Genomic DNA, 26,145 nt, shown 5'->3' with positions numbered 1-26,145 from the left:
CTCTCTCACACACGAAGGCTTGTTTGTTTGTTTTGGAATTTCGCACAAAGCTACTCGAGGGCTATCTGTGCTAGCCGTCCCTAATTTAGCAGTGTAAGACTAGAGGGAAGGCAGCTAGTCATCACCACCCACCGCCAACTCTTGGGCTACTCTTTTACCAGCGAATAGTGGGATTGACCGTCACATTATACACCCCACGGCGAGGGCGAGCATGTTTAGCGCGACGCGGGCGCGAACCCGCGAATTAAGTCGCACGCCTTACGCGCTCGGCCATGCCGCGCTATAGAAGGCAAACACTTAATAAACTACGAGAGGTTTCGCGCATTTTATAATCAGTTATATATGTTGTCATTCCATTACCTGAATGTTTTATTAGTGGATGAATATTACACATAGTGCTAGTATAGCTAATTTGTTTTTTCTGATCACAATGAAAACTTGATAAAACAAACGGTGAAATTTAATCAAGTTATTTTATTTTCTATTCAAGACAATTTCTTAGAAAAATCTATAAATGCAATTTTTAACATTAATATATTTAATTATTTAGGTACGCTAAGAATATTAATAAACAAAAAATTTTGTATTTCAGTTGTTTGTTTTTGTCTCGATATACCTGAAACAAGAGAACATCCTTAATAGTCGTGACTGTAGTTAAATTGCATATCGGTCAAGATAGGAAGCTATAGCTAAATATTTATACATGAAAATCACAAAGTTATTCTATGAGCCGCTATACCGCAGCTAAACACTACTAGAAATAAAAATGTATCCAGTCAGAAAATGACTTCCCATGTGGTGTTATGAATAGCGGGAATAATCATTTTGAAGACACATACATCATCTGACTAATGTACAGTAACTTAGAGGTAACATAGAAATGAGATAACATCGAGGAGATGCGTATTTACTGCGTGAAGCTTGTTATTCATCACAAACAAAGTTAAGAAGACATGTATACTTTGTAAACAAAGCTATACAAATTGTTAAGTATTATACTTTCTCCCAGACGAGTTCCCAATATATTATGTTACATATTATAATTCACCTCGGACGAGTTACCGATTTATTGTGTTACTTATTATGATTTTGTATGGCCTAGTTAATTGAATGTCGATATGTATCAGATTTATATTTGCCAACAAGATTGATACACTTCGTCTTCTTTCTTAATACAAATATATTTTAATATACAAAGAATAATACAATTTTCAGTAACGGTTATTGCAGATAGTTATTACCAGCAATGATTTAAATACAAAAGTTTTAGAAATTACAAAAAATTTCCAATCTTCTACGTGATCTGGAACAGAATGACATATAATAATCAGGACAGTCGACGTGTAATCCAGTCACACCAAACATTGTCGCTCTTTTACTCTGTAGAAATTATAGTGTCACTTTCAATCTCACTATTTTTATTGGTAAAAAAAAGTAGCCCAAGAGTTGGTGGTGAATGGAAATGACTAGTGCCTTCGCTCCAGGCTAACACTGCTAAATTAGGAATGGCTCGCTCAGATAGCTCTCGTGTAGCTTTGCTCAAAATCCATGAAACAAACAAATTGGAACTGAATATCTTATCGATGGTTCACGATGAGCGAACTAGTTTCGAGTTGATATTAGTACAGTTCACTAAACGGAAAGGTAACTATTCTTGGCTGGCCTCATACATATAACACACTATCAATGAATTATGCAACACCAATAATCACATCAGTGTATAACCGGTTTTGCATAACTTAGTAACGTCTTGCCTACTTTTTGGTAAGAGAAATGTCTCATAATTTTGTCACACGCGGACAACTTTCAATATTTCAGAAAGATATGTTTTGGGAACAATTACTTCGTAAACTATAGTACAGTCTTTTGTAACTTATACATCTGGTGGCCTCTATTTCCTTATAAGAATATAATTTTTGAAAAGTAAACATTCGGAAATTCCTTCACTTCATTTTTTGGGACTAAATATTTAAATAGTGAAGAGATCTACTGATCCTTTTCTTAGTCGACGATCAGCTTACTTCTAGCAAACGGAACTTAACTTAACCAAGTAAGCCATATTCCTCATATCCATCACTGTTACTTAACGAAGAATTGTCAGTAGAACAATTATTCATAAGATTCTAGTCGGATCCAAAACAATGTCTTAGAAAATCTATAATATTGTCCTCTGAACACATGTCTATTATTTGTTTTTGGCTTAGTTTCTTATCCTGAGCTGGAGTCACTGAACAGGGAGGAAACACGTATGGATTTTCCATAACAACATCATCCTTAGATGAAACAGTTATCGGCTCGCTAATCATTTTTGGTTCAACAACAACTTTCCCCAGACAAATCGTTTCCCAAGAATAATGATGCACCCTTAATTGGCAGAGTAGGTCTTACTCCAACCACAACTAGTCTTGAAACTCGGTCTGATGCTAAGTAAATGTTATGCAAAGAAACATTAACAAAGCCACCCACAATACCCTGAGCAATAACAAACTCACCAGTGACAGAACTTGTATCTAAAGGCAATATACCTTCTACCAACAATGACTGAGTCGCCCCATTATCATGTAGAATACATATAGGTATGGGACTAACAGTGTCATTTGTTAAAGACACAAAAAATCTAAATTCTTTTTTAACTACATCAGCCTTTTCATCAGTGGCCAAATAAACAACATTGGGTGATCTGGTAAAAGTAGATCCATATGTGGAGACGAACATAACGAGACCAGATTTTTTTTACAAAAATGGCACACAAGCTTTGATGATTTTTATGAACTTTTATCCCGACTATACGAAGATTCGAACTAGAGAAACTGGTTTTTAGAAGAATCCTAATCCTCAACTTTAGTGAATAGAGCATGTACAGATTTTTGTCAAAATGGTTGTTATGAAAAGTGGTTTTATGTGTTAAATTGTAATCATCGGAAAGAGCAGCTGCTTTCTGTAGTGTTTCAACTTTCTTTTAAATCAAGTAACTTTTGAGGTCGTCAATTGTACAGCGTTTAATTTCCTCAATTAAATATAAGTATCTCAATTTGTCGAAGGTGTCATCAACACTCATAGAATTACACCATCGATCAAAATAACCCTCTTTTTCGTGGTCAAATTCCATATAAGCTTAATGATCTTGCTTGCGATAACCTAGAAACTAGCTCGTATAATTTGAGGGTAGCTGCTTTAACTTTATCATAATTGGTGCAGTTCTCTGGAGAGAGAGTGGCATAAGCTTGTTGTGCTTTATTAATTAAAGCACTTTGTAATAATAACGAAAACCTTTCGGTGGGCCATTCCATGACTTAATATATCTAATGAGTTTAAAGTTATAATTTTGCCTTAGTCCATTGGAATTGAGTTTAAATTCCATTTCACAGTCCACTTTATCTCTCGGCTTCGATACGCGCTTGTTCTTTACTTTTCTCGACTTCGATACGGGCTTGCTCTTTCTCGGCTTTGATACGAGCTTGTTCGACCTCAAGACGTTTATTGCCTCTTTCAGCGTCGATACGAGAGTGTTCAAGCTCGCTTTGTCTGAGTTTTAACTGAATTTCTAACTTATCTTTATCACTCAACTTTGATTGGCTAGTGGAGACATTAGAATATTCTCCCAGTGTTTCCTCAGACAATAAATAACCATAGACTAGTATTTGAATAATACGCATTTAAAGCTAATTTGTTTCATTGATTTGTTAACTGCTAATTCTAAAACTTTGATAATTTCAAGCAATTCACTTTTTATACAATTCTAGTTGTTCATGTGAGGGTTATTTAAGAAAATCTTGATAGTCAGACATGACCGAAATTTATTGGCACTGGTAACTTAGATCGAATTTTGTCTCTGATTTAGATTTTGGGCACGAGCTAAAATTTATTATGCAACGTATTACAATTTATCCAGGATGAGCACCTAATTTATTGTGTTACATATTATAATTTATTTTGGGAAAGTTTTCGATTTATTATGTTGCGTATTACAATTTTAAACAGCCTGAAATTTTATATTGAATATAGAAGTAAATTGAATGTCGATACGTATGAGATTTGCCAACATCATTCATACACACAGTTTTATATCTTGATACAAATATGTTTTAATATACAAAGAATAATACAAATAGTTATTCCAAATAATGATTTATGTACAAAAGCTTCACAAACTTAAAAACAATATAGAGTCTTCTATCTGGTCTGGAACTGAATATTTTATCGACGGTTTACAATGAGCTAATTAGTTTCGAGTTGATATCAGCATAGTTCACTTAACATGCAGCTAGCCCTATTCTTGTCTGGCCTTTACAAGCTAACTGTCACTGACGAAGATGTCTAATGTTTTCGCAGAAAAACTAACGTCTGAAATTAATTCCCTTAAGTTAAATGATTGATAATGTTCGAAATCTATAAACTTTCCTTGTCAAATATATCTAGTTTCCTGAATAATAAGCTTTTATCACAGCTATAGCTTCCAAGGTTTATAGTATACTTGCTGGCACACCAAGAACAATATTAAACTGTATCTTTGCTTTGCTTATAATCGTTATTATAACCTTCTCCTTTTATAACCTTCAAAGGAGAATCTCTAGGAATTTCTTTTGCCAATCATACTGGGAATCGCTAGTATTACTTACACACATAGTAAATTGTTAATTCTTACACTCGAGAATATTCTACAAATTTAGGAAATAGGCGGAAATTTCGAAATAAACATTTAACAGTATATTTTATATGCATTTTTAAATATATATTAAACTGAAACAAACATAGATATCAAAATAACTGTATAACAGTAAATCTGTTACAAAATATATCGTATTATTTCTAACTTCTGTGTTGTAATGTTGTACTTTAACAATATCAGTAAATAACATCTCTTGGTTATACACTTTTGTTCATATAACACTTAGATATTTGCATACTAACACGTGAAATAACAGATGAAGCAGGTACTGCTGATTACGCTAGTATAAAGTTACTCGACATGAGTGTCTATCTGCTCATGACAATGAATATTGCTGTATTATTTCAGTTTGAACTCTCTATTAGTGATGTTAAAACAGTTACGAACTTTCTTGTTCCAAATCTCGGCAATTAGCTTAGTGCACACTTTCCATGTAAATGTGTTATAAGAGCAATAGTCAAGCCAATCGTATCATATATTTACATAAATATCAAAATAATTGAAAGCATAATTAATATTTTTATGTATATGTGTCGTTCTATTTATATCCATCCATGCAAATGTAAACAGTTTCCTTTATAATTCTCAAATGATTTAAATGCAATGTGCAAATATATTACAATAAAAGTAAAATTTGACAGACGTATGCACAATGATAATCAATACAGAGTTTTAAGCTGTTAAGATAAAACCATTTATCTTTTATGTCTAACTATGTATACTGTTAAGTTCGTGGGACTACCACTCTATTTAGTGGCGTGTTCTATCACTCGTAAAATCTAGGCTATAATACAATCGTTTGAAGACGTCTTGACGATCCGTATATGCGCTTGTAGACTTCAGAGTTTCTTGTACACATATAGAATAACTGCTTCAATATATATATATCATTTTTTTTTTTACAAAAACAACACAAACTGTCAGGAAGTAATTCATCTACCTTAATTATAAATCAGAGTTGTTGTCTGTGACAACGAACTACAGACCTCATCATTCTTATTTTTATTGTTTTTTTTTATGTTGGCGTTACGACGTTCTGTGGTTCTCCTTTAAAGCAAAAATAAAATCGATGTATTACATATATATATATATGTGTGTGTATATACACATAAAGCTGAATGTATCATTGGGCCCTTCATGGTTGAAGTCTTAGAAACGACGACGATACACTTAACAGATAAAGGTCAAACCTCATTCTTGATAGGCAGTTAAGTGAAATCCAATACTTGGCTAGTCCCCGTCCTTAAATAAACAATCTTTACTAAGTAGAAAGTCTTGCGTTAACGGACTGCTTAACCTGTTGTTTTATAGCTACACGAAAAACGTTTCGAACATGTACTAGGATATAGATGAACAGTGCGTGGTCTAGTGGTTAGCGCGTTGGACTGTGAATCCAGGGTTCGCATTCCGTTGCGACTATAAACGTACTTGACATTTTGGAACCGTGAGTGAGTTATAAGAGTTGAGGGTCAAGTCCTACTCTTTTATTAGTGCAACTCAATTACTCACAGCGATTTTGTTCTAGTTTCATTCTTCCTAACCGATCAGGAACAGCTAGAGCAGATAGCCAGTGTGCATCTTTGGATGAATACCTAAAACAAACAAAATAAGCTCATAGGCATACCACTTTCGTCGAACGAATAGTGGAAGGAGGTCGTGTGTGTGTATGTATATAATACAAAAAACTTTAATGTAGTTATGTGAGAATAGGGAAGATTGATGATACTTGTACAGCTAATCTTCAGAAGATTCTTCTTGTTGGGGCTGTGTATAACAGAGAGTTCTGAATTCTACAGTTTAAGGAGAGCAGATAACCGAAAGGAAGTCTTGAGGCTATTTGTAACTTAACGTGAAAAATGAGATGGCGAAAACAATTTATTTTTCACCGTTGTTTAGGTTATTGCTCAAAGTGGATATCTGCGTGGTCGCTTGTGATTTATTATTACATAGGTAACGTTTGATTCATACAGCCGTCGATTAAGCCTTCTACCAATCAACTTAGATGGCAGGTAATATCCTGAAGGAAGGATAAGTTAAACAGATGACTCTTTGATATTAAATAATTATTTCTCAGCTAAATATATTTGAGATTGGATTTTTTCTTTTTCTCTCTTTCTCTCTCTTAAATAACCCTACAATACAACCGTCCTTATCAATATGCTGCAACTATGTTGTAGGAAACTGTCTTAAAGCAAGATCATACTGTAATTGGTTTGAGCACATTGTTGAAGTTTAAGATTGTTGTTCGAAATCTCAGAAAAAAGACTGGTACTCATATACTAGAGGCCCATTAACAGGCAAATAATTCAAAAGTGTGTGTGTTTTCTTATAGCAAAGCCACATCAGGCTATCTGTTGTGTCCACCGAAGGGAATAAAACCCTTAATTTTAGCATTATAAATCCAAAGACTTACTGATGTTCCACCGAGGGACATAAATATTCAGGAATGGAAAGGTAAACGAAAATAACTCTTAATTGTATGACATGAAGTGTTGTGGGCTCACCGAGTGATAGTATCACTGGGATCATAAAATGTCAATTTTAAGGTCATGTCCTTCGAAACATTTAGTAAGGCGCATCATGCCATACTAAAAATACAAAGATATAGACAATTGTAACTGAGACGTTAAAAATCTACCAAAATAGCTTTATAACACCAAAAATTATAGCCATAAATGCAGATATGGTGAACATTGTAAAAGTTTACAAAGTGATGCCAAACAATCGATAGCTGTATTGAAAACCCTGGCCAGATGTGACAAATACTAATTTGTTAAATTTTGGTTTCTGCTCTCGGTCAGTCCGCATGGTGTCTGTGGGTAAATGAGCCTGTAGTGGCTCAGCGGTATGTTTGCGGACTTACAACGCTACAACCGGGTTTCGATACCTGTGGTGGGCAGAGCACAGATAGCCCATTGTGTAGCTTTGTGCTTACTTCAAAAACAACAAAACACCAACTCTTATCGGATGTAAAAGATGACGTTCATATGGGAACAGTTCGACATAAAACCTATCAACAACCCAGGCATTCTGGTGACAAGCTTCATACAAAAGTACCACATTAATCTGTTTTTCAAGTAAATAACTGTGCTACTGTTTAGATTATTTGGGAATAATTAAATCATAACGTTCGTGTGCTACTTTATGTAGTTGAATTTTATTATAATAATGTTTTACACTTTTTTGTCTTCTCAAAGGTACAGTGACTTACTTATGGTCTTGCACCTTAAACCTAGGTTTGTGTAACAACCTTTGCTTTGGTTGAGTTTCATTCTTCTATGGCACAACTCTGCGTTCATACATGTATGACCGTAACTGCTGTTTTTGTGTGGTGAGTTTGGTTTAAAATGTTTCATTTGCTACTGACATTTTAAGTGTAGTTTGCATGTTAATAAAATTTTCATTGAGCATTACTCTGAAGTTGACCTTAAATGACTTCAATTATATTATCGTAAGGTAGGTCCACAACACCTTATTCCATATCATTAACAATGATTTTCCTATATTATTCTATGTTTCTGCATTAGTTGTCTATTAAAGGACTTTTAAATCATTATTTGTATTAATAATTTTAATACACTGCATAAGATATTCAGTAAGATTATCATCACAGTGTGACAGATGCGTTGTTTCACTCCTATTTGTGTGTTTAATATGTATAACTCAAATATTTTTGATCTGATTTTGATTTTATCTGGTACAATGATTGAGAGTCGTTCAAGGGTCATTTTATTAAATTTTGATGAATGTAGCTTAAAGGTCAAGATCACATTGAAGGTCAAACAATATGTAACAGTAGTTACAAGATGACATTTTTAAAAATTGTAAAAACTCGACCTTGTCACCTAGACTAACGTATTTTAGAGTGAGAAATTGTTTGGTTTAAACTCTACGAGTGCCTTTCTTTTTATTTATATTTGCTATTCGTAGTGCTTGGTTAATAAAAGAAATTAAAAGTATAATAAACAACATGATGTAATTTCGTGTAAAAACGGTATTAAATTATAGCTTCTAAAAAGTTTCATTTAATTTAGTAAAAAATTATCACACACTTGACCAATTCCTTAAAGGACAGATAGCAAGATTTAGGCATGCGCACTTTCGTCAACAGTCATACCTTTTTAGGGTACGGAATAAACGATACTACAGCTTCTGCACAGTTAGCAAATACAACAACCCTTCCGAGTACCCCACCGCCAACGAATAGTGAGCTTGATCGTAACATTATTACGTCCCCACGACGGAAATGGGGGGAATGTTTAGTGCGACGGTGATTCAAACCCACGACCCTCAGATTACGAGTAGCCTTAACCCACCTGGTCATGAAGGGCCAACACCCAAGGAACAACTCAAAATAATAAATTTAGATTTTCGAAATTCAGTTCTTTTTGTGGATGTCCGAACGGGAAATTAAGGAAGTTTTTGCTCTTAGGGTCGGATAAACAAAGTTACCCGAAAATAAACATATATACGTGAATAGTTGCCGAAAACAAGAAATATAAATCAGATTACAGATTTTCCTCGATTTCACTCTTTATTTGGGATTCAAAAGGATTTTATGGGCTCTCGCGATTTGTTGCACGAATTTCTTGAAAATTTATTCGACCATACTGTTTGATCGGAAATTTTTCTAGTCTTAAAATTGTTGATGATAAAACTGCACCTACTCGTGCACCTTCATTTCAGTACTTTCAACACTGAACGAAGTAGCGCCTAAAAGATAAATTCCTCGACAGGTTATGACAAGAGGAACTTCAGTAATGTATGGTTCGGCAACAGTATCGGTTTCAGACTGCTGTGTATAGGCCTAACTCTCGGGTTACAGTTTCATTACACATTTTCAAACCACCGAGTTACGATGTACCCAATTCAACCGTAAAACGGTTAGAATTTACTAATAGATATATGTCATACGATTTAATGCTTTTCTGTTAAAAAAACATATATATTTCATTCGCAGAGAAATATGAAGATATATAAATCTGTTTCTGCTTGTGTTCGCAGTGTAAAACATAAATAGAACGAAATTTATAAGATAAGTAGATTTTTTTCATTTTTATTTTCAAGCCAAGGAGCGAAAAGTAATTTTCTCTTCGGAAACATAAAGTAGAAATAATTTTTTACTTAACAGAGAAATGTGTCAAAAGCGAAGCTATAACGATTAAACAAATACATCAATGTTGCCCTGGCATGGCCAGGTGGTTAGATGCGCTTGACTTGCAATCTGAGAGTCTCGGGCTCTGATCCCCGTCTCACCAAGTAGGCTTGTCCTTTCAGATCTGGGGGCGTTATAATGTGACGATTGATTCATTATTCGTTAGTAAACAGTAGCCCTACAGTTGGCGGTAGATTGGTATGATTAGCTACCTTCTCTCTAGTCTTACACTGCTAAATTAGGGCGGCTAACGCAGATAGCCCTCGTGTAGCTCTGCACGAAATTCGAAAAAAACAACAACAAATCCATGAAATACTTCGATGTTGGAGGTCTCTTTATAAGAGTAATTTAAAATAAATTCTCCTTATTTGGGATTCGAGACCCCCATGTAATTGTATGAATTACGCTCCCTCTAAATTCGGCACTGCTTTTTTATATGAGGGGAACCATGCATGCACAGAACCATCGAACATATAGTCTGGGGATTCGCTGCAACAAAAGTAATTTTAGTTACAGCGTTCTTGTCCAAAACTAGAACTCCATGTAGTTCCCATCAGTATTATACGTGTTTCATAGCGAACATTCAAATGTATAGTGATTAATATTTTATGTTAAAACTGTCTGTATGGTTTACTTTATAGTTTCAAAACTTAATACTTGTTGTGTTTCCCGTTAGCTCAACTATGATTCACTCTTTATTTTATTTGTTTTATTTGAACGTTCCAAATCAAACAGTGGTTTATGGTTTAACACAACCATGGGGGGAGGTATTCAGAATTTCTTTCTCTTCGTCTTAGTCTTGTATTAAGAGAGAGAAGAAGAAAAAAATAAAATAAAAAATAAAAATATTTAAAACATATATACGTGAATAAGGAATAATATAATAAATAGAATATAATAATATATATATATAAAGAAAAATAAACATAGTAAACAACGCTTAAATTTCAGGTTGGAGACTTATAACAGTGAAATTTAGGACTCGATTTCCCCTGGTGTATACAATACAGATAGATATCTAACAGTGTAGCTTTGCGTTTTAACAAACAATATACTTGTTTTTTGTGACACTCGCGAATATCCAGGCTTATTTGTCGTAGTTTAACTCCGGATGTCATGTAACACTAGAACACAATGAGTTGTCAGAAACAGCAGGTTTTAAGCTCAAGAAACCTTTCGCGAATCTTATTTCGTTGAGAAAATGTGAAATTATTTTATTCAGATAGTTTCGCATTTGGGTTTGAAAATACAAGATGAATTTTTTTATTATTTTCTATACAGTTTTTATATATATATAAGTAAACTTAATAAGAACCTTAGATATGACTATCATTCATCCAAATCTCAGATATTGTGACACAGCATAAGCTTGTTTATTTCCCGTTTAAACCACACACACACCAAAAAATAAATAGTGAAATGTGAAAGCTCTGTTTATTTCCGTAAAGTGAGAAAAAACAATCTGTACTATAGCATGACTTTTGTTACGAATAATAGGCCTATTGCTTTATAATCCTTCCGGAAATCAACCCTAAATGTAAAAAGTAACTTATAAATGGCAGAAGACAATCAAGTATAGCAACTGACTATAAGTAATTCGAGGTTAAATCAATACACAAGAAAAGAAATCCTATAACGATTAAGATGTGAAAGTTAATTTTGTTTTCGACTGTTATTACAGCTTAGGAGAATATTTGTTAGCCATAATTCCATATGATAAGCTAATACATGGTCGTAAAGTTAACTTAAGAAATTAATGGAAAAATATATATTTAATTATAGTGATTGAAAATAACTATAACAAATCAAAAACTTAATTTAACTGTATTGCCGTTCCACTGATGTTTTGCCCAAGTGAACTGTAGAATTTTGATTTTTCAGTGTTAGTTTTCGTTATTTCAAATGGTAATGTAATAATGCAAGAGGTAACATTACAATCTCAGCTATTGATGGAGATGCTTTACGAATTTAGTTTTGAGTTGTGATTATTATTAAACGTTTATTTTTCTTCAAAAACATTAAAAGTAAATCAACAGTATAATTAAATAAAATGACGACAAATCCTGAATATGTGTTCCGTGGAGTATTGGCTAAGACTAAGTCAATAATAATTGACTTGACGAATAGTAGCAAAACCGTTGAAACATCATTATACAGACGTCTGTGTATTAAGTGTTATTTTGCCAGTTTTGATCCGTTTTCTTATTGGCTTTAATTACATGCACAATCGTAATATATAACGTAGATTTCCGGTATGCTACACGATGTTTTCACTGGTGGTGGTCCAGCATGGCCAGGTGGTTATGGTGCTTGACTCGCAATCCGAGGGTCGTGGATTCGAATTCTCGTCACACCAAACATGCTCACCCTTTAAGCCATGGGGCGTTATAATTTTACGGCCAATCCCTCTATTCGTTAGTAAAAGAGTAGTCCAAGAGTTGTTGGTGGGTGGTGATGACTAGCTGCCTTCCCTTTTGTCTTTCACTACTATAAATTAGGGACGACTAGCGCAGATAGCCCTCGTGTAGCTTTGCACGAAATAAAAAAAAAAACAATCAAGTCATTGATTGTGTTGTAAATGTATTTTAGCACAGAATAATTATCTTTAATAATGATACACAGATACTGTACCTGTACGTTACATAAATTAATACACTTGGTTGTACGGTCATATCTTAGAACCTACATTTGTACAATGTATCTTATGCATCTCAGAAAAAAATCGTTAGAAATGGTTTAAAATATTTGTTTTTAAACATTTACTTATTTACTTGTGTGCTGTCTGAATGTGGTTTTTACTTGTGTGCTGTCTGAATGTGGTTTTAATGTAATATTTCGAATAAAATTTATGTTTGTTTGTTTGTTAAACTTCGAATGATAACAACTACATACTGCGCCTGTTTGAACCTCGAAACTTAGCGTTGAAAACCTTTAAGTTTACAGATAAGCCACAGTTGGGCTAAAATTTACTTAAAATAACAAGAAGGTTCCTATTTTTTTATATTGTAATATATATTAAAATGTCGTAACTATATAATGATAATATTATATGAAGAAAATGTGGAGCAGACTGAATTTAACTGATGATGAAGATTATAGTTCATGTTTGAGTATAACGTGTTAAATATCTTATATTGGAGTATAACGTGTTAAATATCTTATGTTGAAGTATAACGTCTTAAGTATCTTATATTGGAGTATAACGTGTTAAATATCTTATGTTGAAGTATAACGTCTTAAGTATCTTATATTGGAGTATAACGTGTTAAATATCTTATGTTGGAATATAACGTGTTAAATATCTTTTACTGGAATATAACGTGTTAAATATCTTTTACTGGAATATAACGTGTTAAATATCTTATGTTGAAGTATAACGTGTTAAATATCTTATACTGGAATATAACGTGTTAAATATCTTATGTTGAAGTATAACGTCTTAAGTATCTTATATTGGAGTATAACGTGTTAAATATCTTATGTTGAAGTATAACGTGTTAAATATCTTATACTGGAATATAACGTGTTAAATATCTTATGTTGAAGTAAAACGTCTTAAGTATCTTATATTGGAGTATAACGTGTTAAATATCTTATATTGGAGTATAATGTGTTAAATATCTTATATTGGAGTATAATGTGTTAAATATCTTATGTTGAATTATGATGCGTTACATACCTATTTAACTCATAAGACATCCACTGGAATAAAAAAAATATATCTAATCTTGAGTGTATGCAAGAATTTAAGTTATTATTAATAATTAAGGTAAATGTAAAAATTTAACTTCATGTAGAATGATGAGACTAAATGAGTCATTTGTAATGCATATATCTGTTTCCTTGATGTAAACAAATAAAATCGGGACAATAACCTGGTACATCAACTATAGATACTATGTAATAGACTTATAAGAAGGAAAATAAATATACATATTGAAACATATAGGATGTGAAAAAATATTTCCAAACTGTTTGTTGAAACGTTACGTTTTCAAACAGAAAAAAACATGCTTTTATAAAAACAAAATCAAACAAACAAAGCTTTCATTTTGTAGTTCATTCTGATCGTTCCTGAATAATTTTAACGCTGTTACAAATGTAACAAATAAGCACCTTTAAAAGAATGACTTAAAAAAAAAACTGATATTAACTCTAATATAAAACACAGACTTGTAGTGAAATGTAAACTGAATTCAATATTTAACAGTTCGTTGATGGAACGTTTGATAGATAAGTTTACGCGTGTTTTTTTTATTAGAGGCCTAGCACATCATCCATTATCTCAACATTTTTTTTCCTAACTTGATTATTTTTCTTTCCGGCAGTTGACGAGTTCCAAAGACTTTTCATGACTTCCGGTCAAGAAAATCTCTGTGGACTTTCTTGATTAGACATCAACAGTACTTGTACTGTAGATAAGCTTCGTACCTGGTCGAATTATCGATCCAAGTGTTGTATAGTCAACCTTATGGTCGAGCCGGTTAAGCCTACAAATTATAGAGATTAATCTACGAACTCTTTAAACACAAATGTTGATATTTAGATGCGGCCAATGTTTTCGAGGCAGTTAAAAATAACTCAAGTTTGAACTTTCATTATCATATTGTTTAAATCTGTTTTCACCTGTTTTTCTAGTACCACTTTCTGGACAATGATATTTTAACTAAGAACTGTAAATTTACAAATTATAGATTTTTTTTGCGAGTATATAAAACTATTAATTTACATTTTGTAAAAGACATTATGTAAGTGGATAATGCAGGGGAAAATTATACCAAATATATTTAAATCATATACTCTGTATAAACGACCTTTTGCTTTGAAAATTCTGTATGATGTGTATATTTGCTGTTGGCCAAAACTTTCTATTTACATTTGGTCATCTCATCATCAAACCTACAACTATAAGAAAGAACACTTTCAAGTCATTTGTGGGATGCTTTGTTCTTTGTCAAACTTAAAAATGGCTTCACAACTATTGATAAAGAAAGAACATAGTACAACTAAACAAAGTTGCAAACCTTTCGAAATAATTTTGTTCAATAATACCAGTGAGAACATTGTGTAACATTTCGGAAATCTATGTTACACATTACACATTGCATATAAATTACACTAAATACGTAACCGTGATTAAAATCACCTGCAGTATGTCGTGTGTAAATAAACCAGTTACGACCGGGAAAATAACACTCAATACATAGGCGCATATATAATAATATGATTAATTAATTGAGACACATATTTCAATGGTTTGGCTACTATTTGTTGGAACGTATATTGTTGGCCTTATCTAAAATCCTCATAAAATATATTCTGGATTTGTCATAAGTTTAAACAATTATATTGTTGATCTAATTTTAATATCTTTAAAAAGAGATGAGTTTAATAATGATCATAATTTTTCATTACTCGAAATTAAATTTTTTAAAGTATTTGTATCCTGTAGTATTATATATTGCATTATTGGTATTTTCTAATTGAAACTTTGAATTGTTGTCAGACCATAAAATAATGGAAACTAACACTGAAAAACTAAAGTTCGACAGTTCTCTCAGGCGAAGTCTCACACTGGGACAGCTGTAAGTCTTGGGATTTACAATACCAAAATCAGGGGTTCAATTTTCCTCGGTGGACTCAGCAGATGACCCGATGTGGTTTGCTATAAGAAAACAAATACACAAACACACTCTCTCAGGCGAAAAATCTTCGCAACTGTAATATCACCAAAAAAACCAAAAAGTTAATTTAAGTTTTTAGGTTTTTATTGATAGTTTCACTAAATATCAGTAATTATAGCTTTTACAATACTTTTTCAATTACCTTAGAGAGATTTTTTAGCCCAGTATATGTACTTCTTGTCAGTTGCTATACCTGATCGTCTTCAGTAATTTATAAGTTATATTTTAAATTAAGAGTTGAACTCTGATAGCTATTGTAACACTGTAAACCAATAAGCCTAATAGTCTAAGCCAATAGGCCTATTATACGTAACAAAAATTACGCTACGACACAATTATTTTTTCTCACTCCTCGACCAATTTTTTGTCTACTACAAATCATGGGCCCGGCATGGCCAAGCGTGTTAAGGCGTTCGACTCGTAATCCGAGGGTCGCAGGTTCGAATCCCGGTGGCACCAAACATGCTCGCCCTCCCAGCCGTGTGGGCGTTATAATGTTACGGTCAATCCCACTATTCGTTGGTAAAAGAGTAGCCCAAGAGTTGGCGGTGGGTGGTGATGACTAGCTGCCTTCTCTCTGGTCTTACACTGGTAAATTAGGGACGGCCAGCGCAGATAGCCCCCGAATGGCTTTGCGCGAAATTCAAAAACAGACTATAAATCGTTGCCTGATAAGCCTTACATTAAATATCAGAAACTATCAGTCCCGTTAGAATATATGATAGTCAAACGTCTCTTTGAAATGTTATTTATATATGCCGTATAAAAACATTAAATTTAACTCTTAAAAGTTGCGAAGCATTGAAATGCAATAAGCCAAATATAGAGCGTTTATCGCACTTTGCAAGAAATATTTTAATACGCTAATACAGTGCTGTGCATTTGCAGATATGAGTAGTTGCACAACGGCTAGTGTAACTACCTAAAGTTAGATTTATAACTAAGCAAATCTATACGTAACAGCTCTTTCTGCAGAAAAACATAATGAGATTATTAAACGATGTAGAGTTTGAAAAAAATTGTAAAAGTAGTCATCGCTGATATTAAAAACTAATAAACTGTTATAGCAGAGCGTTTTGAGCAGTGGAATTATAAAATCACATCCAGTGGTAATTCAAATCGACACCATTATTTGCAAGGTGATAGCTATATGTACGAAAGGGAACATTCCCATTCAGATAGCCCTTTCAGTGAAGCGACGATCTCCTGGTACTGTTGACAAGGTAATAAACAAATATGTCAAAAGCAAAAGTTCTTAAGCTTACAGCCACACTTCGGAAGTAATGGCTGTTTTCATGAGAAGAGATGCTGAATAAACTCCAGTGACAGAAATCCCATTCTACCACATACTTGTCAAGTTCCAATAGATGTTTGTGTATGCTGTCTCCATAAATGTAGTTTCGGAAACCGACATCCACGTACAAAGGACGGCTGAAAGTTTGTCCAAATGATCTAAGACTGACCTTCACAAAAGCTTGTTGTATTGGAAATTGGAACGTCGGTAATAGCGCAAAATCATGCCCATCGGATGTTGGAGGAATGTCTTCCAAGGGGAGCACAGAACTTAGAACATAGATTTTCTAAAGTTAGATCAGCCGTCATTATTTGTGGAAATAGTTAGGCTATATTACATATTTATTTTATATCATAATTGTTGCAATTCATAGGTGTATAAAAGTGTAATTTAAAATCATTTTTGTTTGCTCCAACTCACTGCAAAAATCGATACTGTTCCAGACAGATATTTGACTGTTATGATACAGTTACTTGTGACAGCTGGAAGAGAGACCCGCTGCTCTTCTTTCTCACTTTTGATATGAAATACTTAGCATTCTAAATTAGTCTAGAATAATTTTTATCACGAATTTTAGATATATTATGACTTCTATACTTTCATTTTTAATGGGTTAATAATTCATATTAACTTTGCAGAACAGATATATTTGCAAGTGGTTAGTACAAAGTTAAAAACTTTCAATAATATTTGGCTTAAAGATAAGTTGTTATCATAAAACTACTGGTTATTCTTAGAAGTATATGACGATATTCTCTCGCCATCACCAAACTAGCTATATAAAAAAAATTGAGGATATTTATTTATTTATTATTTAAGACTATTCAGTAATATACCGACTCAGCAGATAGCCTGATGTGGCTTTACTATAGGAAAACACACACACACACTAATATAGACTCGGCATGGCCAGGTGTGTTGAGGCATTCGACTCGTAATCTCAGGGTCACGGGTTCAAATCCCCGTCGCACCAAATATGCTCGCCCTTTCAGCCGTGGGAACGTTATAAGTGACAGTCTATCCCACTATTTGTTGGTAAAAGAGTAGCCCAAGAGTTGACGGTGGGTGTGATGATTAGCTGCCTTCCTTCTAGTCTTACACTGCTAAATTAGGAACGGCTAGCGCAGATAGCCTTCGTGTAGCTTTGCGCGAAATTCCAAAACAAACAAATACAGTAATATCCATAAAACAGTGTAAATGTGTTTAATGCCATTGTGCTACAGCGTTAACAACAACACAGTCCATTTTACCAATACAACCATATTTTTAATGTCTGAAAGCAATATAGTGAAAATCGAACATTATGCGCAAGACTTTGAAGAAGAATAAACGACTGTTTAATTGTGGTTTTTACAACGCGTATCAACAATATCAATTTAAAACATAGCTAAGAAAATACTGGTAATTAAGTTAAACTACTTAACATAACAGTAATAATTATGAACACATGCACAGTGCCTTTACTTGGACTTTCGATTCTAAGCTAGTTGAATTATCCATAAGGATAGAAAGAAAAACGAGAGGGGATAGATGGATTTGATTTTGCCCGAATAAAAGTTTGGTTTATTAAAAATAACCAACCGACCAAGCAATTTTCTTCAGGAGGACTAAATAGATCGATTTTCCTGTTTTACCATAGTGTTGAATTTCCGTTTCTGCAGCTAAAAGTTTTCCTCCGATTTCACACTGGCTTTACCTTAGTTGATAATATGTTCTTCTTGACGTGTTACAGTTCTGGCATAAACTTTATATAAAGAGTCGTTTAACAGTACATATACATCTATACATTGAAGTAATACGTAGGGTCGAAAAAAACACCTTTATCTGACTTGTGCCGATGTAGCAGACCGGTAATATATAATTAGATTGAAATCTTATAGTACAAAAGATTGACTTAACTAATTTCATAGTACATTAGGTTGGTAAAACTAAACTTGCAGTACATAAGGTTGGCACAACTAATCTCACAGTACACAAGGTTGGCACAACTAATCTCACAGTACATAAGGTTGGCACAACTAATCTTACAGTACATAAGGTTGGCATAACTAATCTTACAGTACACAACGGTGACATAGTTAATCTTATAGTATGTAATGGTTACATAATTAATCTTACAGTACACAAGGTTGGCACAACTAATCTTACAGTACTTAACATTGGCATAACTAATCTTACAGTACATAAGATGAGCATAATCAATGTTACAGTACATAAGGTTGGTATAATTAATCTTATAGTACATAAGGTTGGCACAACTAATCTTATAGCACATAACATTGACATAACTAATCTTATAGCACATAACATTGACATAACTAATCTTACAGTACACAACGGTGACATAGTTAATCTTATAGTATGTAAGGGTTACATAATTAATCTTATAGTGCATAAGGCTGGCATAACTAATCTTACAGTACTTAACATTGGCATAACTAATCTTACAGTACATAAGGTTGACATAATTAATCTTACAGTACATAAGGTTGGTATAATTAATCTTATAGTACATAAGGTTGGTATAATTAATCTTATAGTACATAAGGTTGGCACAACTAATCTTATAGCACATAACTAATCTTACAATACATAACATTGGCATAACTAATCTTACAGTACACAACGGTGACATAGTTAATCTTATAGTATGTAAGGGTTACATAATTAACCTTATATGTATAGCTAATTTTATAGTACACAGAGGTTACATAGTTAATCATACAGTACTTATGGATGACATAGCAAATCGAACAATACACAAGAGTGGCATAGCTAATCTTACAGTAGGTAAGAGTATGTAACTATTATTATGCTATACAAGGGTAAAAAGTTAATGTTATGATACACTAAAAAGTTAATGTTATAATACACAAGGGCGCATAACTAGTGTTATAATGTACAAAGGTACACAACTAATGTTATAGTGCACAAGGGTTCATAGTTAACGGCCCCATCGGCACCCTGCGGTCTTATACTGCTAGAAACCGGGTTTCGATATATCCGTGGTGGGCGAAGCACAGATAGCCCTTTACGTAGCTTTGTACATAGCAAAACGAACAAACATATTTAACGTTGAGTGTGTAAGAGCACATAGTTAAAATTACAGTACATAAGAGTGGTATAAATAATGTTATAGAACACAAGAGTACGTAGTTAATGTTATAGAACACAAGGGTACATAGCTAATGTTATCATAAAACATTGCGTTACGTACACCTTCCATAAGAGATTTCAGAAATTATAAAACATATTTTACGACAGAAAACCTGACGACCATTTTGAAGACTTGATAGATGTACACGTATTTATTAAAGTTTCATCTTTTTCACTGTTTGTGTAGAAAATACGAAAGGAATGTTCTATATGTTCTATGGCATGCTCAATCCTGCCCTTAGAAGAAATATTTCTCCTAATCAATCTGATGGTCATATTATCTACATCGTTATATGCATTACAAGAAGATTCTGGGAAGGATGGCAAAACCAATCTTAAACCATACATCTTAAAACTTCTTACACATTATCCACTGCATGAGAATATCAACGACTTTGTCCAAGGGCACAACCCCAACAGCAGTTGTATCAGAGGGCTTGATAGACGTAGGATCAAACAGATTGCTTTGATTCCACTTTTGTCAACTATCTTTCTCTTGAAAACATTCGTTGACTTGTATGCGTAACCAACATTTTCAATTTGTAATATCTTTGACATTATGAAACTTGGTAACATTGCACTAACCATTTGGAAGATTCATGTGCGGTAGGTGGCAGCACAGTAACAATACACGCACATTATATATATACATATAGCAGTCTTATCATACATAGTTGTTTTTTAATACAACCAACGTTTCAGGTTTTTAACGTCGCTGACGATACACAATTATGAAGGCTCACGTGTTGTAGGTAGCAGCATATAACGTGTTGCATTTCGTTTGTATTTTTCAGCTAGTTCCGTGATGTTTAAGGACGAGGATTATTTTGGCTCACAGTGTTACTTGATTTGAACTCTTGTGACCTGTTTATCTGAGGTTATTCAAAGATAACCTACTTAAAAAACAAAACTTATTAATTCAACAATTTGGAAGGTACGTGAAAATTTTCAAGACACAGTATTGTGCATAATTATATATCACGTGATATAACAACAAGGAAAACGATTATACATTGAAATCGTCATTTACAGTCCATTGAATCTCCCAAGTGCGTAGTGTAATGTTGTGACATGCCTATCACAGGTCGTGCTACTCAGGTATAACTAATACAACTGTAGGATCTATAAAAAAAATCAACACACTATTTTTATTTGTTCTTCCACACACATCTTGTATATGGCAAGATTTTTTTTTCAAAATAAACTAAAAGTAATGTTAATGACACATGGCCGAATCTTTTGTTCTTAGAGTTCAAACAATCTGCCTTCTATGCCTATTTATATTATTCTTCATAAGATTTATAGGAATTATATAAGCTTTACTCTTTTCATATACATAATACGGACAGATGTGAACTAAAGTGTGCAGTTGATTGTTAACTATGATACAAACCTAAAACTTCTTTATTGTCTATAGAGATGTATTTATACCATGAATTTCCCTCTTGAAAGACGCTACTGCACCATTAAACCTTACTTTGGAAAGGAGGGAGGTTTAATAAGTGCACCGTTAAACCTTACTTTGGAAAGGAGGGAGGTTTAATAAGTGCACCGTTAAACCTTACTTTGGAAAGGAGGGAGGTTTAATAAGTGCACCGTTAAACCTTACTTTGGAAAGGAGGGAGGTTTAATAAGAGCACCGTTAAACCTTACTTTGGAAAGGAGGGAGGTTTAATAAGTGCACCGTTAAAGCTTACTTTGAAAACAGCGAGGTTCAATAAGTTATATTTATATGTATGTCTCTACATTTAACCGGCTCATGACTTATGTAATGCCTGTAGTTAGGAGCAAAACGAATGAAGATAATCTGGAGGGAATCTTCTTTGTTTACTTGTCAAATATTTCAGCCTCGTTCTCGCGACGACCTACACACCACATAAGGAAAACTATGTCCTTGTCTATTAAGTGGTACTCACCACTTGGATTTTATTAACCTTAATAGCGTAATGAATTTGTGAAATAGAAAACAATTGTATGAAATATTTACCAGATGGAAGATGTTCCAATGAGCATATCTCATCTTTTATATTTATCGTCTTAATAAACTCCACTAAAAGTTACCACGGATTAACAATTCACCATGGTGTAGTCTGACTTTATATTGATCACATAGTTAATTTTCTTTAATATACTCCAACAAAAGTGCAAATATTTATCACACCATAATGATTTAAAACCACAACTGTTAACCCTTACTTTCCTTAGGTTCTACACTAACATTCCTCAAGTTACTGTTCCGGTTTTAAGAACTGGTTTCTGTTGGCTTCCACTTTATATTTCCCTGCTCCCTGCTTTGGCAAGATTTTCTTTAGAAGTTCACTCTCAAAGGTTGTGCTTGACTGAGACGGGCTCGGCATGATCAGGTGGTCAAGTTACTCGACTCGTAATCCGGGGGTCGCGGGTTCGAATCCCCATAACACCAAACATGCTCACCCTTTCAGCCAAAGGGATGTTCTAATGTGACGGTCAATCCCACTGTTCCTTGGTAAAAGAGTAGCCCAACAGTTGGCGGAAGGTAGTGATGACTAGCTTCCTTCCCTCGTGTATCTTTGCGCGAAATCCAAACACCAACCAAACCTTGACTGAGACAGGTTAAACTATACCAGATACACATGTTGTGTTATTATTTTGTTGACAGTTAGGTAAAGCTTGTCACATACTAAATAACACATAACTTTATATGTATTTCCATAACTTATAGTAACTTACATTACTGAATTTGATAATTCAATTTGTATTTTTATAGTATCAGCTAGATTAATACATAACATTACATTTTTAACTTGTAATAAATACATTTACCAAATGTAATTGGCATAGTTCTCCAAGCTCTGTTTGTAACAGATCTGATTCGTTAAGCAAGACAAACCTTATCAGTGTTTCTAAGTCAGGGGCTGAAAATTCCGCTAGCAGCAAATATACTGAACTAATGACTTTGGTTTTTGTTTGTTTTGAATTTCGCGTAAAGTTACACGAAGGGTATCTCCACTTGCTGTCCCTAATTTAGCAGTGTAAGACTAGAGGAAAAGCACCTTGTCATTGCTATCCAGCGTCAACTCTTGGACTAATCTTTTACCAAAGAATAGAGGAGCTGGCCGTCACTTTATAGCGTCCCACGGCTGAAAGATCCAGCATGTTTGATGGGACTAGGATTCAAACCCACGACCCTCATGTTACGAGTCAAGCGCCTTCACTACCATGCTAATGACTTAAGACAGAGTTATCATAAACGCTTTTCACAGTTTGGCGGTTGCTCATAATTAAGACTATTTATTGTTAATTATAATTATAATTGTAATCAGCTATTCTACCAGAATTATCACTTAATCACATACTTTTATCTTATCTATGATCTCGCAGCTAAAAAACGAGTATAATGCTTTTGAATCTTCATCACAAATAAAAAATTATAGAATTTTCTGTTTCGTTTATTTGGTTGAATAGGAGTATAACAGTTTATTGTAGAGGTTTTAAAAATATTTCCAAAGATTACAGTCCCTACTCCCTGGCACAATTCAATGGTTTTCTTGGTTGAAACAAGGATTCGAAAAAATTTATTTGGCTGACATGCATATAATCGTTAAACTTTCGATTAGTTTTTATAAAATTAGATTAAAGATCAACATAGAGCTAAATATAAAAGCAGTATATTTAAAATACATCTACAAAGATAAATCTAAATTTGTTGTTGCGGTTTTTATGAACGTTTTAGAAGTTTGGAAGAATGTATTTTTAGTATAAGTTTGAAATATTCCAGTTACATGGAGCAAACGTTTATTATCCATTGAGCATGCTAATGTCAAATTAATAATTATGATGAACTAACCTTAAATATAGTGTTATTGTATATAGGAAGCGCGTTTTTTCAAAAGCTAAATAGTCGATTTAGCGTCGGTATAAAGGTTCAGTTTCATTCGATTACTTCCTTTTCCTAACAGGCTCGGAATGGCCAGGTGGTTCAGACACTCGACTCGTAATCCAAGGTTCGAATCTCCGTCACACCAAACATGCTCGCCATTTCAGCCATGGGAGCGTTATAATATTACGGCCAATCTCACTATTCGTTGGCAAAAAATGTAGCCCAAGAGTTGGCGGTGGGTGGTGATGACTAGTTGCCTTCTCTCTAATCTTACATTGCTAAATTAGGAAAGTATAGTGCAGATAGCTCTCGTGTAGCTTTGCGCGGAATTCAAAACAAAATAAACCTAAAACCTGTCTTTCGATACCCGTGGTGGGAAGAGCACAGATAGCCCATTGTGTTGCTTTGTGCTTAGTTGCAAACAAACAATTATTTTGTAACACCTACTTTAACTTTTGGAGTTGATATACTAGGAAAGTGAAAAAAATACATTGAGAATTCAAGAAATGTAGCAACTAACTCACTGTGAGCAGTACTTTATATTAACTCACTGTGAAAAGTAGCACACAGGAGAGATACTTTATATTTTAACTATGTGTTTTATGCCACAGGTGCTTTACCACTAAAACGAACTGTCATCTAAATAGATGCGCACATTTGGCAGAGTGTAGTGATCAGATGATGTATAAGTTTTCCACTTTGATTGATCTTTGTAATCTTGCCTGATGTTTTGAAAGTTGATTCTTCATTTCAAGATCTACAAGACTAGTTTATTGTTTTTTTAATTTCGCACAAAGCTACTCGAGGACTATCTGTGCAAGCCGTCCCTAGTTTAGCAGTGTAAGATCAGAGGGAAGGCAGCTAGTCATCACCACCCACCGCCAACTCTTGGGCTACTCTTTTACCAACGAACAGCGGGATTGACCTTCACATTATAACGCCCCCACGGCTGAAAGGGCGAGTATGTTTGGCGCGACGGGTATGCTAGACTAGTGATATTAAAAACAATATACATGTGTGTGTGTGTTCAGCTTTCTTTAAGTGATCGTTAATTTGCTTTGATGCGAAAATTACAGTTCAGGTAGCAGTAAGTATCTCAGTAGATTTTGAGTAAAATAAATGGAGAGAAAGTACTTTTTGCTTCTGTTACAAAGCTGTTAGTTAACTTGTTTAGAATAGCTTCATACTACAGCTTGATGAAAGCTAAACTTTGGATATAAAGCAACATAACTGCGCAAGTAAAGTATAAAAGTTACGTGATTCGCGTGAGAAATCACGGAAACAATTTAGATTTAGCGTTGCGTGAGAGCTTTCATATGGTTGCAGAATATCTCCTCTCAAACCACAAAGCAGTGCAATCGTTACTTTCACGTGCAATTACTTATGAGTTCCAACTTTATTTCAGGAACTGACTAGATTAATATTAAACGATAACTTACAAATAATTATACATTTTATTACTCCTTACGTTTTTGCATTATGATATAAACATATTCGCTGATATGAATATTTATGAATTATAAGATTTTATGTACAACTTCTACGATTTTCTAATCATTTATCAGTTGAAAATTAAATTCAAACGTTTTCTTATTTTTTAACATGACTCATATTAATGTTCTTGTCGTCAAAAAGTTTCGATTGGTTTGTTATATTTTGTCTAAGAATGTTATAAAAAGGTTTTATTCCATATTTTGTTCGTATTGTAATTTTATGTTCTAATCCACATAATTCTAAAATACACAAAATACAATATTCAACCTATAAGTCTATCTTCCGAATCATTTAAATTATGTATAACAATGAACTTGGTATTTATATTTCATTGTACGTAAATATATTTGTTGCTTTTTATTTAAAAAAAAACACTATCAACTTTAATCCCAATATTAGGCTTAACTAAATATGGTTTATCTCGAAGGACCGGTCTGAACTACCATTGTTTTTAGCTTAAAGTTAAGTGCAATAATTTTTCTGTAATTTCCGAGATTGCAACTTAGTATTGTGAAGCATATTTCTACCGTTAATTTTCTCCAGAGTTTTATTGGGTGAAGTTGGGAATAGGCGCCTTGTGTCATTTTCTTGTAGATATAAGTGACCACGTGCTTTTTAACTAGCACTCAGAGGTATTACTTTCAGAGAATCTGTCAGTAATTGAGGGCGAACTTGTCCATTATTTTCACTGCTCATTGGTTAACTTGCTAAACAGAACAAATCACTGCTTTCGTATGTCAGGAACTCAAGGGTCTACTTTCCTAATTAAAACTGTGCTGAGGGCTTGACAGAGCAGATTTTAATTAGTTTTTAATTTTACAAAGCTTCCCACCT

The 26,145-nt window shown here is 33.6% G+C and overlaps 1 long non-coding RNA gene across 1 annotated transcript in view; it reads left to right on the top strand.

Moving 5' to 3' along the window:
• LOC143238696 (uncharacterized) overlaps positions 1-26,145 on the top strand; it is a 54,841-nt gene that overhangs the window by 3,289 nt on the left and 25,407 nt on the right. The gene's annotated exons all lie outside the window — the stretch shown is intronic.

The sequence above is a fragment of the Tachypleus tridentatus genome, chromosome 13, assembly GCF_004210375.1.
Source record: "Tachypleus tridentatus isolate NWPU-2018 chromosome 13, ASM421037v1, whole genome shotgun sequence".
Lineage (NCBI taxonomy): Eukaryota > Metazoa > Arthropoda > Merostomata > Xiphosura > Limulidae > Tachypleus > Tachypleus tridentatus.
This window is presented reverse-complemented; position numbering and strand designations above follow the sequence as displayed.